This window comes from Microcaecilia unicolor, chromosome 5 (assembly GCF_901765095.1).
Source record: "Microcaecilia unicolor chromosome 5, aMicUni1.1, whole genome shotgun sequence".
NCBI classification, from domain to species: Eukaryota; Metazoa; Chordata; class Amphibia; order Gymnophiona; family Siphonopidae; genus Microcaecilia; species Microcaecilia unicolor.
Window position 1 is genome coordinate 80,271,374 of NC_044035.1, and position 10,160 is coordinate 80,281,533.

Genomic DNA, 10,160 nt, shown 5'->3' on the forward strand with positions numbered 1-10,160 from the left:
CAAGAATATTGCCTCCTCCCTCAAAACACCCAGGGAAAACCTGCTACAGTACAAAGAAAACAAAGCCACAGACAGAATCCCTCCGGTAGTGACATACAACCCAGAGCTGGAAAAACTGAGGAAAATCATAAGAGACCTACCGCCTCTACTCCAGGAGGATGAATTACTGAAAGAGATATTCCCATCCCCACCAGTGCTGGTCTTCCGACAACCACCCAACTTAAAACACAAACTAATCAGAAGTAAACTCCCAACACAGACTGAAAAGGAAGACCAAGGCACATTCCCCTGTAATATATCCAGCTGCAAGCTATGCCAAAACATCTCACAGGACCCCACAGTCATTCACAAAGGAAAAATATTCAACATAAAGGAATCTTTCACTTCCGCATCTTCCAATGTGGTATATATCATTCAGTGTAAAAAATGTAACGAAGGATGCTATATTGGGGAAACAGGTCAGATGCTTAAGACAAGATTTAATTTACATAGACGTCACATGAAGAACGCTGGTGCCAGTCAGACCCCCCACCCCTGTGGGCCAACACTTTACAAGACCAGGACACTGTACCAGTGATTTCATAGTAAGAATCCTGAAAGGTAACTTTAAAACAATACAGGAATGTAAGACCTTTGAAGTCAGAATGATTGAATATTTTGACACCAGACAGGACTTAACAAGGATCTGGGTTTTCTAGCCCATTATAGACCATAAAGTTGTATTTCTCTGTTTATCACCCTCCTCTCTCCTATCCACACCCATCCTGTTAGACTATCAATGCAATGCTTTGATGTTCCCATGCATACCTCTTACCCACCCCCACCCTGTTAGACTGTCAATGAAATGCTTGGATGTTTCACTTATAAATATACTGTCATCTACCACATTTGCTTATTTCCGATCTGACGAAGGGCAACCTTTGAAAGCTAATCAAAAATGTATTAAGTTATGTCCAATAAAAAAGGTATCATCTTATTTTCTTTTCCATGTTTTATTTTGTTTGATTTCTATTGATAACCTTTAAGAGTGGACTAACACGGCTACCACACCTCTCTACTTAAAAAAAAGACACAAAACCATTTCTGTTCTAGGTGTGGAAAGGTCTCTGAAAATTGTTTCACAGTGCTTGCCATTCACAGACTTAATTCCCCTCTAAAATCTTTCTGATATTCTAGCCTGTCTCTACCTCCCTTGACTGTCTCTGTATCGTATTTTCTCTTCACTCATGCTCTACTCCACTCCAGTGTCATCCTAAATTCCCCTCTCTGCTCTAGTCTCTCATTCTTACCCTTACATCTCTCCTCTTCCCTGCTCATACCATTTTATCATTTCTTTTTGCTGTGTGAAATAAAACAAATATTATAAAATGAAATTCTCCTGGTCTCTCTCCCTATGGTCTCTAGTCCTTTTCACATCTCTTACATCATCTGTTGCCCTGTGAAAACACTTCCGAGTGGAGAAGAATCATCCCAAGAAGCAGTAGGCTGAGAATCAAGGAAGCAAGGGTTCAAATCTCACCGACACTCCTTGTGTTCTTGGGCAAGTCACTTCATCTCCCATTGTCTTATCATCACTGTATAGTGCTGCATATATTCAGTAGCACTATAAAAAAATTATGTGTTATTAGAAGCAATCTCCAGTCACTCCTGTATCAATGTGGTAGTAGAAAACAATGCCGGCTGATGTAGGCTGGCACTATCTTGTTGTATAGCAGTTATCCATTAATGTGCCAGTCTTAGGTCAGCCGATGCCATTTTCCACTTATGTACCAATAGAGCAGGGGCGACTGGGGATTACTTCTGTTCTGTGAAGATTCTTCACCTGTCAACAGCTGGGTAAGAGGATTGGGTGAAGGATGGGAGCTATGAGTAGAGGGCCCAAGATGTGTTCTTGTATATTATTCATACTGGGGGGTGGGGGGAGGTCAGGCTTATTCTGAAAACAAAAATAAAAAAATTGCATTTCTTTGAGCACTCTTTGATTCATTTTAAAACCAAAAAAGGAAATAAACATGAGTTTTTGTTAAATTCTTTCCAGTAAAAGCACACCTGTACTACCATATATAGCTTTGCCTCACTTTCTCCCAGTTGTCCCGCAGAATGCAGTCCTACCTTCAGTTCCAATTCTAAGGGCCACCACAATGGCACCACCTCTATGGACTGCCTCTGCTTTTCTTCGGACTCTCCAATCTTTAAGATCTCCAACTCTGCCCTCCCTCACTCTAGGATCTGCCATCTGTTATTTTTGTCCTTTTGAATATCTTGCTATCTAAAATAATATCAAGCTAATCACTCCATCTTGTACTATGCCTGTTTTCTTATATTTTCAGATTTCTTGGCCACTTGATAAGGCACAAATACATGAACTGAGGTTTGGCAACCCCAAATAATATATTATGGGTACTGGGGCCAAGTACATTTTGTACCCATGGGAAAGATATTTGTTCTTTTATCTTACTGATCTTTCACACAAAGCATATAATTAGACAGGATACTTACAGGTTATAATTTTCAAGAAGATACTATGTCGTTTTATGATTTAACTCGCTGCAAAGCAGAGTGAAAGTGAGAAGGGGGGTGAGGGATCCTCTGTTTTATGAGTTTATTTGAGCAGTGCTTTCACTGGGACTTTTTTCTTTTTAGACTCTCACTTATACCTAAACAAGAAAGTGCCAGCAGAGTTTGAACTCTGATTTTAAACCCAATAACCCACAACTTAAAAAAAAACTGAGGGAGAACAATTGCTGAGGAATAGGGTAGATAAGGTACACGCAGGGGCCAATAGATACAGAATTTATAGTTCTACTGAAAAGTTCAAAGCCATATCAGAAACCAAGCATTTTAGAAAGGGCATTCAATTCAGAATACGGCCACCCAGGTCGGTACGTTGCCTTACAGTCTAAAATATATGAGAAATGGACATCTATATGCTGGTGATGCTCAGCAAGAGTATTCATTTTACAAACAAACATCCAAATTAGGAACAGGCCAGAACAAGAGACATGGACATCATAGGAACATCCATGTTATAAAATGGCCATATAGGCATTGATATGGAATGGAGGAGTAGCTTAATGGTTAGAGGTACAGGCTGAGAACCAGAGGACCCTGGTTCAAATACCACTTCAGCTCTTTGGCCACTTTAAGATTGTCACATAAAATCACCCCCAAGTCCCACTCTTCTTTCATGCACAGAAGTACTTCACCCCAATATGGTACCACTCCCTCAGGCTTCTGCAGCCCAAGTGCATGACCCTGAATTTCTTAGCATTGAATCTTAACTGCCAATTTCTAGACCATTCTTCAGCTTCATTATATTCCTACCCCATGCTATCCCTATTACAGAGTTTGGTATTATCTGCTAAGAGGAAATTTTACCAGACGCTCCTTCTACAATATCACTAACATAGATGTTAGAAAGATCCATCCCATGAACCGATTCTGAAGCATGCCACTGGTAACATCCTTTTCCTCAGAGTGAATTCCATTCATTACTACCCTCTGTCACTTTCCACTTAAACAGGTTCTAACTCAGTCACTTCAGGGCCCAAACCAAGGGAATACAGTTTAAATTATCATTTACCTATGCAGAACTGTGTCAATACCTTTGCTAAATACACCACATCTAGCACTCCCCCTAAGTCTCATTTTCACCCAAACAAATTAATCAGATTTGTCTGCCATGACCTACCTCTAGTAAAACCATGCTCCTCGAGTCCTGAAATCCACTTGATTCCAGAAGCCTCATTATAATCTGTTTTAGAAGCATTTTCATTAATTTACTCCTCACAGAGGTCAGACTAACCAGGCTGTAGTTTCCAACTTCCTCCTTATATCCCACTTTTATAGAGAAGGACCACATCTGCTTTCTCCAGTTCTCCAGGACCACTCCCAACTCTAAAGAAGCATTGAAAAGGTCAGACAGTGAAACCACCAGAACTTCTCTAAGTTCCTTTAGTACCCTCGGATGTATTCCATGTGGCCCCATTCCTTTGTCTACCTTTAGTTTAACTAGCTTTCCGCTAACAAAGTTTTCTGAAAATCAGTCAAGGTCTACTTCACTTCCATTCCTTTCAGCATTGTCTTCTGCAGTTCTACTCCCAGCCCTTCATCTATGAACACAGAACAGAAATATTTGTTAAGCAGTTCCATTTTAACCGTATCAACTTCTGTATATTGTTCTCCTTCACCTTTTAGCTTCACAATGCCACCTTGCACTTCCTTCTTTCGATTACATATCTAAAAATGTCTTAGCCAATAAGGTAAAGTTGGGGGACATTTTTTCTTCCATTTGCATAGTTGCTTTCAGACTTCTTTACCAGCTGCTCTTAGCTTTTCTAGGTATTGTAGCCCGTCTCTCTTTCTGGGATGTCTTACAATTTACAAAGGCTAACCTCTTATCCCCTACCTTTGCAGCTACTACTTTTGAGAACCAAAGCGATCATTTAGCATTTAATGATAACCAGATGGTATTGTTCAATATTGATATTCTCTAGGCTCCCAAGGAACACACCATGTCGGCGAGCCCAGCGCCACATCCGGACAGCTTCCTGACACAGAGGGCGTGATCCAGTGCCCCCCCCCCCCCTTGTTGGTGTAATACACTGCAACCTGGTTGTCTGTTTGAATGAGCAAAATTTGGTGAGACAGCCGATCTCTGAAAGCCTTTAGAGCATTCCAGATCACCAGGAGTTCCAGAAGGTTGATCTGAAGGCCTGTTTCCTGGACGTACCAGGCTCCTTGAGTGTGAAGCTCCCCAACCCAGGAGAGATGCATCCATTGTCAGAACCTTTTGAGGCTGAGGAATTTGGAATGGATCGAATACTCCACAACAGAGACTGAACAAGCTCTGGAGACACTTGGATGACATCTCTAGATCTCCCATAGCTTGGCACCACTGGGAGGCTAGGGTCCATTGGACTAATCTGATCTGAAGGCATGTCATGGGTGTCACAAACTGTGGAAGCCATGTCGCCTAATAGCCTCAACATCTGCCGAGATGTGACCTGCTGACATGCTCAAACCTAAGAGGCCAGAGCAACTAGAGTGTCCGCTCTCAGTTCTGGGAGAAAGACCCGACCCTTATGTGTATCAAGCAGGGCTCCAATGAATTCCAATTGCTGGGCAGGGTGAAGATAGGACTTGGGGTAGTTTAAAAAGAACCCTAGTAGCTCTAGAACCTGAATAGTCCTCCACATGGACTCCCAATCACCGTCCGCATACATGCTCACCAGCCAATCGTTGAGGTAAGGCAATATATGCACCCCCAGCCTGTGTAGAGACGCTGCATTTGGTAAAGACCCTTTGTGCTGAGGCCCAAAGGCAACACGAAGTACTGGAAGTGATGTGTTCCCAACCAAAATCAAAGATACTTCCATCGGGATGTGTGTATATGCACCCTTTAAGTCCAGAGCGCATGGCCAATCGTGCTTCTGAATCATGGGAAGACCAGTGCCCAGGGAAACCATCCTCAACTTTTCTTTGACCAGGAATTTTTTCATGGCCCTTAGGTCTAGGATCGGACACATCCCCCCCCCCCCCCCCCCCCCCCCCGTCTTCTTTTGCATGAGGAAGTACCTGGAATAGAATCCCTGTCCTTCTTCCCCTGGAACGGGCTCAACTGCATGGGCCATCAGAAGGACAGAGAGTTCCACTGCAAGTATCTGCTTGTGCTGAGAACTAAAGTAATGAGCTCTCGGTGGGCAATTTGGAGGTTTTGTAGGGCGTATTTGAGGCAGACTATTTGGAGAACCCACCGGTCGGTTATAAGGGGCCATTTTTCGTAGAAAAACTTCATCCTCCCTCCGACCAGTAGGTCATCTGGTACAGACAATGACAGCGACTATCCTCTGCTGGAGCCAGTCAAAAGCTCTACCTTGCTTTGACTGGGGAACAGCAGGGGCCTTAGGCGCACACTGTTGACTAGAACGAGTGAGCTGGGGTTCAGCCTGAGCAGACTGGCAACAGGAGATGGTGTACCTACGTCTCTGGGAGTAGCAGCCGCCCCTCCTCAACTTGCCAAAAGACCTCCTAGCTGAGGAGGCTGATGCAGAAGGCACCTGAATGGAGAGAGAAGAGATGGTATCAGTGTGCTTCCCGATTTGGTCAGCAACCTCCTCAACTTTCTCTTCAAAAAGGTTATCTCCCCAGCATGGGGCATCCGCCAACCTCTGCTGAACCGAAGGTTCCAAGTCAGAAATACGCAGCGATGAGAGTCTGCGCATGTCAAAGGTGCCGTGAGGCGCCCATGGCCAAGAATTTACGACACGCCTTCTGCTGCTTGGTCAACTGGCGTACTGACTCGGCCTACTCCAGTGGGAGAGAGTCTGCCAACTCCAACAGCTTGTGCATCAAGTCCCGCAAGTACATACTTGTAAAGAACTGGTAAGATTGTACACGAGACACAAGCATTGAGGCCTGAAACATCTTCCTCCCAGGAGTCCACGGTCCTAGCTTCTCATTCTTGGGACACCGAGGCATAGTCTCTAGAACTCCTGGCTCTCTTGAGAGCATATTCCAACACCATGGAATTGTGAGGCAACCAGGGTCTATCAAAACCAGGTCTGCTGTGGATCCGATATATCGTGCTGATCTTCTTGGGCAGGAAAGGGACCGACAGAGGGGACTCCCAATTCCTACTGAGGACTTCCTTAAGTACCTCGTGGAGAGGGACAGTCACAGCCTCCCTAGGAGGAAACTCGTAGTCCAGGACCTTGAGCCATTTCCCTTACAAAAGAGGGGAATGAAAGGCTCTCCTGAGACTTTCTCCTTTCAAGCAGAGGGGAGGGTTCAGAGGGGATGCCATAGGACTCATCCTCAAAAAAAGTACCTTGGATCCTCCTCTGACTCCCATAAGTGTTCCTCTTCGGTGTCAAACTCCTCATGGGAGGTTTGAGACCAAGCCTGCTTTAACTCAGACAAAGATTCCTCCACTGACGTCGAGGGGGTACCAATTTGGGCAGCACTAGCGTTGGAGGCTGCACCGCAGGCTGAGGGCCAAGCAGGGCCACAATGGACGGCAAGGTAGGCGCAAGCATCCTCGATATCAATGCACACGGTCATCCAGCAGCTCAGGAAGCAAGGCCCAGATATGCTCATCGAGGGCCGACACTTGAGGAAAAAGACTGGGGTGCCGGCTCCAAGACAGGCTGCAGAACTGATGGGGCTGAGACAGGAGTTGGGTCCTGACTGCTAGGGGACCGACGCATCGGTACCTCCTGAATAGAGGGAGAATGATCCTCTTGGCGCCAATGCTTCTTGGGTGCCGAATCCCTTGACATACCTGAGCTCCTGGCACAATGTGTCGAGGACGACCAATGCCAATGCTTCTTTGCCTTCACCTGGAGCTTGGCATCGAGACTTCTCGGTGCCAATGAGGACGACGCTGAATCCTTATGTCGCCTTGGGGTCGAGTCAGACACTGGCTGGTCCTGGTAGCCCTGTCCAGCAGTTGGCATTGAGACAGGTAGAGGCCCACTTGACGCATTTAGTGCTCCCAGTGTTCTTGGGTCTCGAAGCAGCCATGTGGACCGATGCTCACAATGCAGTCTTTGACATCAATGCTGACACCACTGACCTTGATGCTGAGGACTGGGACCTGGATCTCTGGACAGCCGAGTCCTCTTCTTCATCTGAAGACAAAAGGACACAGTTAGCAGGGGTATGATCAGGCCCCAAACACTGAAGACACCAAGAATGGGTCTCTTTACCACAGATGGTCCGATTGCACCAGGTACAGTACTTAAAGTCACTGGGAACTTTAGAGGACATGGACAGAAAAAACGTCCGTAGCCAAATCAAAAGATGTGATGGTGCCTGAAAAAACAGGACAAGGCACCAGAAAAAAGGCAAGGGAAGAACCAGGCCGAAGTCAAGGCCTAAACACGGCCTAAGACACAAAAAAAATAAAGAAAACTTAAACTGGGCAAAAAGGAACTAAGAGTATGGGAAGAGGGGAACCGAGACCGGACAGCCTGAAAAAGCAGTGATAATCGCAAAAAGGAACAAAAAATACCCCACAAAGTACATAAGTATTGCCATACTAGGACAGACCAAAGGTCCATCAAGCCCAGCATCCTGTTTCCAACAGTGGCCAATCCAGGTTACAAATACCTGGCAAGATCCCAAAAAGTACAAAACATTTTATGCTGCTTATAACAGAAATAAGAAGTAGATTTCCCCCAAGTCCATTTTAATAATGGTCTATGGACTTTACTTTAGGAAGCCATCCAAACCTTTTTTAAACCCTGCTAAGCTAACCACCTTTACATTCTCTGGCAACAAATTTCAGAGTTTAATTACACGTTGAGTGAAGAAAGGTTTTCTCCAATTCGTTTTAAATGTACTACTTTGTAGCTTCATCGCATGCCCCCTAGTCCTAGTATTTTGGGAAAGCATAAACAGACGCTTCACATCTACCCGTTCAACTCCACTCATTATTTTATAGACCTCTATCATATCACCCCTCAGCTGTGTTTTCTTCAAACTGAAGAGCCATAGCCGCGTTAGCCTTTCCTAGTAGGGAAGTCGTCCCACCCCCATCATCATTTTTATCATCCTTCTCTGCACCTTTTCTAATTCCACTACATCTTTTTTGAGATGTGGTGACCAGAACTGAACACAATATTCGAGGTACGGTCACACCATGGAGCGATACAAAGACATTATAACATCTTCATTTTTGTTTTCCATTCCATTCCTAATAATACCTAACATTCTATTTGCTTTCTTAGCCACCGCAGCACACTGAGCAGAAGGTTTCAACGTATTATCGACGACACCTAGATCCCTTTCTTGGTCGGTGACGCCTAATGTGGAATGCATTACGTAGCTATAATTCGGGTTCCTCTTTCCCACATGCATCACTTTGCACTTGCTCACATTTGACGTCATCTGCCATTTAGACGCCCAGTTCCCAGTCTTGTAAGGTCCTCTTGTAATTTTTCACAATCCTCTCGCGATTTAACAACTTTGAATAACTGAGTTGCCAGCAAATTTAATTACCTGACTAGTTACTCCCATCTCTAGGTCATTTATAAATATGTTAAAAAGCAGCGGTCCCAGCACAGACCCCTGGGGAACCTAACTACCCTTCCTCATTGAGTATACTTACCATTTAACCCTACTCTCTGTTTTCTATCTTTTAATCAGTTTTTAATCCACAGTAGGGCACTACTTCCTATCCTATGACTCTCAGGAGTCGCAACTGCCATTTTGACACGCCACCCCCCCCCCCCCCCCCCCCCCCCCCGCTCTGTTTTCTCTCTTTTAACCAGTTTTTAATCCACAATAGAACACTACCTCCTATCCCATGACTCACCAGTTTCCTCTGGAGTATTTCATGAGGTACTTTGTCAAACGCCTTTTGAAAATCCAGATAAACAATATCAACTGGCTCACCTTTATTCACATGTTTGTTCACCCCTTCAAAGAAATGTAATAGATTTGTGAGGCAAGATTCCCTTCACAAATCCATATTGGCTTTGTCTCATTAATCCATGCTTTTGAATATGCTCTGTAATTTTGTTCTTTATAATAGTCTCTACCATTCTCCCCGGCACCGACGTTAGGCTCATTGGTCTATAATGTCTCAGATCTCCTCTGGAACTTTTTTTAAAAATTGGCATTACATTGGCCACCCTCCAATCTTCTGGTACCACACTTGATTTTAAAGATAAATTACATGTTACTAACAATAGTTCAACAAGTTCAGTTTTCAATTCTATCAGTACTCTGGGATGAATATCATCCGGTCCAGAAGATTTGCTTCTGAGAGAAGATGACATCTCTGTGGAGGTAGCACTGCAGTTGACCTGAATTAGGTGTGAATTAAGGTGTGAGGAAGTAGAATAGTTGTTAAGGTTATTAAGGGCAATTTGATTACTGGGCTAGCTTCAAAGGGTTTGTTTGAAATATAGTCTCCTTAGAATCCAGAGAGGAAAGGTTCCACTTAACTTTCTTTCTGAGAAGTTCTGAGAGAAGAGGACATCTCTGTGGGTAAGTGACATTATTTTATTCTGAGCTTGGTAACTTAGGGTTTAAAAGAGGAATTGTAGGATATTGATAAACATAGTTAGAATTTTAAAATTAAAAAAAAAAAAGCAAGCAAACTTTATTAGCTAGTCTCCATACCCCTTTCCCCATAGTTTTAAAACTTGATG